Source organism: Vanellus vanellus (assembly GCF_965231255.1).
Source record: "Vanellus vanellus genome assembly, contig: HAP1_SCAFFOLD_2016, whole genome shotgun sequence".
In the NCBI taxonomy this organism is placed as follows: Eukaryota; Metazoa; Chordata; class Aves; order Charadriiformes; family Charadriidae; genus Vanellus; species Vanellus vanellus.
In genome coordinates, this window is record NW_028127071.1 from 13,037 (window position 1) to 21,379 (window position 8,343).

The following is an 8,343-nucleotide window of genomic DNA, read 5'->3' on the forward strand; positions in this document are numbered from 1 at the left end:
TCCGGCCCCTTCCGCTTCCGGAGCGCCCACCACGGCCCGCCTATGCCGCGCACCCATTGGTCGCCGTCCGCACTCCTCCCAGGGAGACCCCGCTCCATTGGCCCGGCCTCGCCGGAAATCGCCGCCGCGCCCCACGCCGACGAGGCGATCCGACCAATCGGAGCGCGGCACCCGCGCTGTGATTGGCCCGCCCATCCGCCCATCCGCCCGGGAGCCGTTGCCATGGTGAAGAGGCGCCCGCGGCGGCGCGGGCCGTTGCCGGGCCTGTCGGGGCGGTAATCCCCAAAACACGGCTTTGGCTTAAAAGCTGCAGAGATTTGTGTGGCACAGCACAAAATAAACCGGTTGCGCAGCCCGGTCCCCGCAGCGCTCCCCGGGGTCAGGCACTTCGAGGGGGGACGGCGCTCCCCAGCTCCGGGGGCACCGGCCGCTGCGCCGGCGCGAGGGCCAGCCTCTGCGGGGGGGGACAGGGCGGTGGGGGTGACGGGGGAGACTCCGGGGCAGCTCTGACGAGCTGCGGAGGCGCCCGGCGTCTGCGCCTGACGGGGGTGCCCGCCTTCTTCCCCTCTTGCGTACCGTCAGCTCTCGGGTAACTGCCGGAGGCTGCCCGGAGCCGGCTCGCCTCCAGCGGATCGGCAGCCTGCCGCAGCGGGCAGTTTGAAGCTTCCAGGCCCGCCACCCCCGGGCGGCCAGCGGCCAGGAGACACCCCCGCAACGGCGAAGGGGCTCGCTCGCCTCCGCGGTGCCCCCGGAAAAGACCCGCCGCCGGGGATGGCGCCCCGCGGCCGCCCGTGCGCGGCCGGCGCTGCGATACCGCGCTTCGGCCACGAGGGGGCGGCACGAGCGAGAACGCGGCGGGCCCGGCCGAGGCGGGGCCGAGGCGGGCCGGGAGGCGGGGCCGAGGCGGGCAGAAGGCGGGGCCGAAACGAGGCGTGAGGCGGGGCCGAGGCGGGCAGAAGGCGGGGCCGAGGGGGGCCGGGAGGCGGGGCCGAAACGAGGCGTGAGGCGGGGCCGAGGCGGGCAGAAGGCGGGGCCGAAACGAGGCGTGAGGCGGGGCCGAGGCGGGCAGAAGGCGGGGCCGAGGGGGGCCGGGAGGCGGGGCCGAAACGAGGAGTGAGGCGGGGCCGAGGGGGGCCGGGAGGCGGGGCCGAAACGAGGCGTGAGGCGGGGCCGAGGCGGGCAGAAGGCGGGGCCGAGGGGGGCCGGGAGGCGGGGCCGAAACGAGGAGTGAGGCGGGGCCGAGGGGGGCCGGGAGGCGGGGCCGAAACGAGGCGTGAGGCGGGGCCGAGGCGGGCAGAAGGCGGGGCCGAGGGGGGCCGGGAGGCGGGGCCGAGGCGGGCAGAAGGCGGGGCCGAGGCGGGGCCGAAACGAGGCGTGAGGCGGGGCCGGGAGGCGGGGCCGAGGCGGGCAGAAGGCGGGGCCGAAACGAGGCGTGAGGCGGGGCCGAGGCGGGCCGGGAGGCGGGGCCGAGGCGGGCCGGGAGGCGGGGCCGAGGCGGGCCGGGAGGCGGGGCCGAGGCGGGCCGGGAGGCGGGGCCGAGGCGGGCCGGGAGGCGGGGCCGAAACGAGGCGGGCAGAAGACGGGGCCGAGGCGGGGCGTCAGGCCCAGCCGACTTTGGGGTGATTTAGAGGAGGTGCGGTTTGTGGTTTTCGATTCTCCTGACCTCCCCTGCCCCGCCAAACCCTTACCAGTCAAACCTGGGTTTATTGCATACCCCTTTGCCCTCCCTTAGCTCAAGAATCTTATTAACTAAATACCGCAAAGCACTATGCAGAACTGTTTGCTTTTCTCAAAAAGAACAATTGCCAAAGACATTTAAGTAAATTCTTTTTAAAAATGTGTTTCTGCAACCTATCAATACAAACGTTCCAGAGGCAGATTGGATAGAAACTTATACATCATCTTGGGTGTATTTAAAAGTTTCCATGGAAACCATTTCTTTGTCAAAAGAACAACATTGCTCTGGGCTATTTGGCACTCACACCAAGCACTGTCCAGCTCCGGGCCGCAGGCAGCAGCTTTTCAAACTGCTTTTACGTCTTCCAGGGAGATTACAAGGGAGGGGAGAGTTTTTAAACGCTTTCTACAAAAACGCAAAGAAAGCCTTTCAAAAACCTTACCGAGCATAGACATTTCACTTGCTATCTCTTTACACAGACACAGACAGAGATACACCCAGGGTAAAGACAAACCTGGGAAACACCACAAAACCTCCACGAGCTGAAGGGGACAGACACAGCAAAGAAAGAGGAGGGAAGGGGAGAGTCAGGCAGCGAGAGAACGATAAAGCCAGAAATGGGCTGTGGGACGCATCTTTTGAGAGTCTGAAATCCTTGATGTAATAGAGCAGATTTTTTTTAGAGTGGGTTTTTATTTTGAACTCCTTCGCGATACAGAAACAAAGAGGCATTTATCAATAGACAGTAAAAGGAGAGGGTTTGCCCTATTTCAATGCCTCGTGCCCATATTTACAGCTTTCAAGGTTTTTTCATCTCCCCCACGAATTTGCAGACGTTTTGGGGCTGCGATCGGCCTCTTGTGGGGCGACCCCTGCGTGACCCCCCCAGCCCCCACTCACCTGCTCCTCCGCCATGTCGTCATCGTCGTTGTCCCCAGGGACCTTGGGCTGCCCCAAATGACATCATCACACACACACAGACATGCACACCCCTTTTTATTCCCACCCCCCCCCCCCCGCAAAAGAAGGCACAAAGCCACTGCACCCAGGGCTGGTCCCGTCCCCTCGGGGCGCTCAACCTCCGGCAGGCAAACCTGGGCAGGGGGGTCTACTGAGCGTCGCTAGGCCCGTACAGCGAGACACCTGAAACACAAAAAGCCCCAATTATGTTTCAGCAGATTAACAAAGAGCACAGAAGAAAGCAGAGGAATTCCCTCACACCGAGGGACGGGACAGCAGCTGAGCTACAGGAGGACTCCAGGGAAGCAGCTCAGCGTGAAATACAGCGCGGCCTTTCAAAGCCAGAGCGACTGCAACTCTTCCAGTCAGCATTAAGACTAATTGGTGCCATTCTGAGCACAACAGTAAACCCTCGGGCTGGCCCTGGGGAACGCCTCCTCCCTTCCTCATGGCGCTGCCGCTGCCCACGGGGACATCCCCCTGCCAGGCTGCCGCACAGAGCTGGGCCGTGACCACAATCGACGTGACGGACCCCCTCAAACAGCTACAGCCCTCGCGCCACCGCCGCCGCTGCTGCACACCTTGCTGGGTCAGTACAGCCAAAAGGGAAGGGTAAAACTCTGAAGAGGGCAATGAACAAGAACCAACAAAGCTCAGTCCTTCACTCCATGCTGAAGAGGTGCACGTATGCTTAGAGAGATCTCTCTCTCCAATAAAAATACTTATAACAGTATTTGACTTTCCTTTGGCACCAAATGAACTTGCCCAGCTGTCAATCCATACCATTAAACCATCCGTCTCCAAAATACACAGCTATAATTTGACTCGGGGGAGGGGTGGGTGCTGCACGATTAGCGGGGACGTCTGGCCGGCTGCCCTGCCCAGGAGAGATGCTGCTGAACTGCCGGGGAAAGGCGCCGCTGACAGCCAGACAGCATTCAAGAACTTCAGAGCACTCCGTCTCAAGATTGCCAATAAAACCCTGCTGACATTCAGTTGCCTCTTTTTAAACGTTTCCTTTGTTTAAACATTTGGTTTTAAACATTTCCTTTGTTAAACGTTTAAATGTAATTTAAAAAACGGCCCTGTTTTTAAAGCCTCAGAACAAATACCTCATTGCCAAAGCACACCTAACAGATTGTATGCTACGGCCATTTAGTAGTTGCAGTTTAAACAACGCAAATCCGTTTGTAAATTCTACGATCGTAACCTTTTTTAAAATTTAATTTGGGATAGAAAAATCAGCAAGATAAAAAATCCCCCATATGGTTTTACTCGGGGGGGGGGGGGGGGCAGGAAGGGGAGAAATCAAATCCCCGCTCCCACAATCCATAAGGCTACCAAAAAGGACCAGCAGATGGGCTGACGCTTTCGGCTGTGCTGAACATGGAGAAGAACGTGTTTTTATGATGCCTCGCCTGTTACGACGGAGAACCAAAGACCGGCGATGCCTCCAAATTTGGAAGATGGGCTGTTCTTGGGCCTTGGGAAGGAAGTGGACTTGGTTTAAAAAAAAAAGCAGAGCGGAGAGCAGAGCGGAGAGCAGAGCGGAGAGCAGAGCGGAGAGCAGAGCGGAGAGCAGAGCGGAGAGCAGAGCGGAGAGCAGAGCGGAGAGCAGAGCGGAGAGCAGAGCGGAGAGCAGAGCGGAGAGCAGAGCGGAGAGCAGAGCGGAGAGCACGCATAGCCTCGTTGCCGAAAACCTTGGAACCCTTCTTGTTCACCAAAACCACATCGGGACTCACTGTCACCAGTTACAAGGCTATAATGCTTCTTGGCACAGCCTGGAAAACACGCAGAAGCCACCCCGCTTTGCCCCTCTCTCTTCTCTGACCTCAACTGCTTTTCGTACGGAGACTAGTATCGCAGTAAAGTTTTCCAGTACTACTGGAAGGTATTTTAAAAACTTGCAGACTGAAAAAGCATAAAGCTTTTACCATGAAAACAAAGTCTTTCTTCGGAACATCTGAACCCTTACGAACGCTTTCTTCCCTCTTTTAGTACAACATTGTTTGCACAGTGCCAGTTAACGGTAAGCACACAGAAAAAGATCAGGCTTGCGGGAGGAGAAAATAAGCGGAGGGAAGCAAGCGCAACGTGCTCCGGAACACACCTTATTTTTAGTATTCGTGTTCAAATATTTCATTGAAAAACTACAGGAGGAGAGTCGGCACATCCATCACGTTAGCTTCAAAGCCCACACGACAAGCACCTTAGGAAAAAGGCAGACGCACATGGGAGACGTACCTCGTCCTGGCAGACCACTCTGGATCCTTTCCCTCTGTCCCGTACCGTCACGGCAGACGAAAGGGCGACCGCAGAGAAAGGCAATCTGCCGAGAGAGGAAAATGACCTTTAGCGTAAAGCTGGGGAGGAATCTCAAGCTGCCTTCTTCCCTGAAGGTTTGCCAAGACGACAGCTGAGCGGAGGAAAAAGTACTTGGCATCACCTTTGGGACGCTTCTTGGGGCAGGCCACAAGAACTCTTGCATTTTTCAGACAACCCTGCTTTTCGTTGACTCACCGGCAGCTTCAGTTGCACTAGAGCCACCTTCCCGGCTGCACGTAGGTGACAGACACGGACAGGTGCGTTTTCTCAAGCCTACGTACAGCCAAGGTTTCCTCACCCTAGACGGCCCAAGGTGAACGTTTTTGTTACAGGGTACAGCAACCCACCATCCCGCTGAACCGCCTCCTTCCAAAAAAGCAATGATTTCTTCCAGGCCCGTTCTCCAGACGGTCAAGAGCCACAGGACAACATGCCATCAACACTCGAAGAAAAAAAAAAAAAAAAAGTTAAGTAAAAATCAAGCAAAACGTCAGTTTCCATCGCGTTTCATTCATTACATTTCCACTGGCACCTAGGTGCTCCAAAATTAACCATGCTCACACCACAGACTCCTAACAATTCAGTTACGCAGGGAAAGAGAAAAGGCTATTTCCAACTTGCCCATAAAATTAGCATGAGCAAACAGACGAGAAACACCGGACCCTAAAGAAGGTATCGGGCAGCTCTTAATTTATCCGAGAGGGAAGTTGGCTCTTTCACCCCAGAGGAAGACATTCCTAACTACCCAGGCACCAATTCGGGAAGGAGGCGCGCTCTGTTCACTGCAACCCTGCATGAGCTTTTCTGCGCTGGCAGCAAATTTGCCTTTTCTGCCCGTTTGACGTGGAGCACCTGTAGCGCCCCTGCACTCGCAAACGTTTCTCCCCGTTCCCCCAGCCCCACGCCTGCCGTTACCTGAGCAGCCGGCGGAATCAACCCCGCAGGATTTTCTTCCCGGGACGCACAAGGGGACACTGGGAAAAGAGGAGGCAAGAAATGACCCTCTTTGTCACAGCCAGACAACGGGCACAAGCCGGGGGACCCCCACCCCACCTCTGCCCTCGGGAGCGGGGCCCAGACAGGGGCCTGGCAGGGATTTAACCCCCCCGGCAAGAGGCCGGGCTCCCCGCCGGCAGAAGGACCGCTCGCCTCCCCTCTGCCCGGAGCTCCTCGCTCGGGACAGCCCAGCCTGCACCCGGCCGCTCTTCAGCCCTGTGGGGGAGCGCAGTTTGGCCGGCGGGTGCTCCAGCAAACACACGCTCCGGCTAACTGCAGCTCCTGCTCATTACCGCTGCCAGGAGTCTTGCCTCTGGCTAATGCACGCTCCGGACAGAGAACACCCCATCTCACTCCAGCTCCTGCTTGCCAAGCTCTGGCTAATTGAAGCCCCAGACCCCCACCTGCGGGGAGGGTCCACCACGCACCTTGCCCACCCCGTGCTTTTCCCCACAACCCCCAACGCCCTCTCGCCCCTCTCTTCCTGCCCCCCCCCCCCCCCCCCCCCCCCGGCCCCTGCAAAACCAGCCAGACTGGAGTCTGCTCTCAAACCCCAAACCAGCTCATTTAGTGCCTGCTTCTGAGCCCCAAGCCTCACCTGCTGGGCCCGTTCTCAAGCCCCAAAAACGCAGGACTGGACCCCTGCTCCTCAGCCCAAAGCCACACAACTCCGCCTGTTTCTGAACCCCCAAACCAGCCCCGGGAGCCTGCTTTCCAGCTCCAGGGGCAGAAGACCTGCTCTCCGTCTCGGGCCCCGAACCGGCTCACCCTCTCTGCTTCCTCACCCCCTCGGCAGCTCCCGCGGGCCACGCTGAGGGCCGGGCCGAGCGCAGCCACCCTACAGCCCGCCACCCCCAGGGCCCACAGACACTCTTGGGGAGGGCCCGACCCCGCCGCGCTGCAGGGCAGCGCCAGCACGGCCCGGGCGCCGCTTCACTATCGCCCTTTCGGCCTTTATTTCTCCGGCACCACCAGCCCCGCACCCCAAGCTCCACATGCCGAAGGCACTCCACGGGGAGCCGGGCCCAGCCACCCCTGCTCCGAGCCTACAGTGCCCCCCGCTCAGGCCCCCCGCTCCCCCAGCCTCCCTCAGGGGCCCTCCTCGAGGCGCCTTCGGGCCTCCCGCTCACCTCGACGCGCTCCAGATGCCCCACCACGTGCTCGCGGCGGTACCGCGGGGCCGGGGCCGGCCCGGCCCCGCTTCTCTCAGGGACGCTCCGCTCCGCTCCGCCTTCGAACTGGGCGCCATTTTTCTCCGGCCCCTTCCGCTTCCGGAGCGCCCACCACGGCCCGCCTATGCCGCGCACCCATTGGTCGCCGTCCGCACTCCTCCCAGGGAGACCCCGCTCCATTGGCCCGGCCTCGCCGGAAATCGCCGCCGCGCCCCACGCCGACGAGGCGATCCGACCAATCGGAGCGCGGCACCCGCGCTGTGATTGGCCCGCCCATCCGCCCATCCGCCCGGGAGCCGTTGCCATGGTGAAGAGGCGCCCGCGGCGGCGCGGGCCGTTGCCGGGCCTGTCGGGGCGGTAATCCCCAAAACACGGCTTTGGCTTAAAAGCTGCAGAGATTTGTGTGGCACAGCACAAAATAAACCGGTTGCGCAGCCCGGTCCCCGCAGCGCTCCCCGGGGTCAGGCACTTCGAGGGGGGACGGCGCTCCCCAGCTCCGGGGGCACCGGCCGCTGCGCCGGCGCGAGGGCCAGCCTCTGCGGGGGGGGACAGGGCGGTGGGGGTGACGGGGGAGACTCCGGGGCAGCTCTGACGAGCTGCGGAGGCGCCCGGCGTCTGCGCCTGACGGGGGTGCCCGCCTTCTTCCCCTCTTGCGTACCGTCAGCTCTCGGGTAACTGCCGGAGGCTGCCCGGAGCCGGCTCGCCTCCAGCGGATCGGCAGCCTGCCGCAGCGGGCAGTTTGAAGCTTCCAGGCCCGCCACCCCCGGGCGGCCAGCGGCCAGGAGACACCCCCGCAACGGCGAAGGGGCTCGCTCGCCTCCGCGGTGCCCCCGGAAAAGACCCGCCGCCGGGGATGGCGCCCCGCGGCCGCCCGTGCGCGGCCGGCGCTGCGATACCGCGCTTCGGCCACGAGGGGGCGGCACGAGCGAGAACGCGGCGGGCCCGGCCGAGGCGGGGCCGAGGCGGGCCGGGAGGCGGGGCCGAGGCGGGCAGAAGGCGGGGCCGAAACGAGGCGTGAGGCGGGGCCGAGGCGGGCAGAAGGCGGGGCCGAGGGGGGCCGGGAGGCGGGGCCGAAACGAGGCGTGAGGCGGGGCCGAGGCGGGCAGAAGGCGGGGCCGAAACGAGGCGTGAGGCGGGGCCGAGGCGGGCAGAAGGCGGGGCCGAGGGGGGCCGGGAGGCGGGGCCGAAACGAGGAGTGAGGCGGGGCCGAGG

The 8,343-nt window shown here is 62.0% G+C and overlaps 1 long non-coding RNA gene across 2 annotated transcripts; it reads right to left on the reverse strand.

The window, feature by feature from the left end:
• Positions 1-1,552: 1,552 nt before the first annotated feature.
• Positions 1,553-7,212, reverse strand: LOC309685531. 2 transcript variants are annotated; one of them, XR_014270461.1, is made up of 5 exons: positions 7,090-7,212; positions 5,879-5,937; positions 5,311-5,405; positions 4,883-4,967; positions 1,553-2,821 (listed from the first exon to the last, which is right to left on the reverse strand). It is a non-coding gene; the product is annotated as an uncharacterized lncRNA (long non-coding RNA). The 2 variants fall into 2 exon arrangements; XR_014270462.1 differs by having other exon boundaries at positions 4,749-4,967.
• Positions 7,213-8,343: the final 1,131 nt, after the last annotated feature.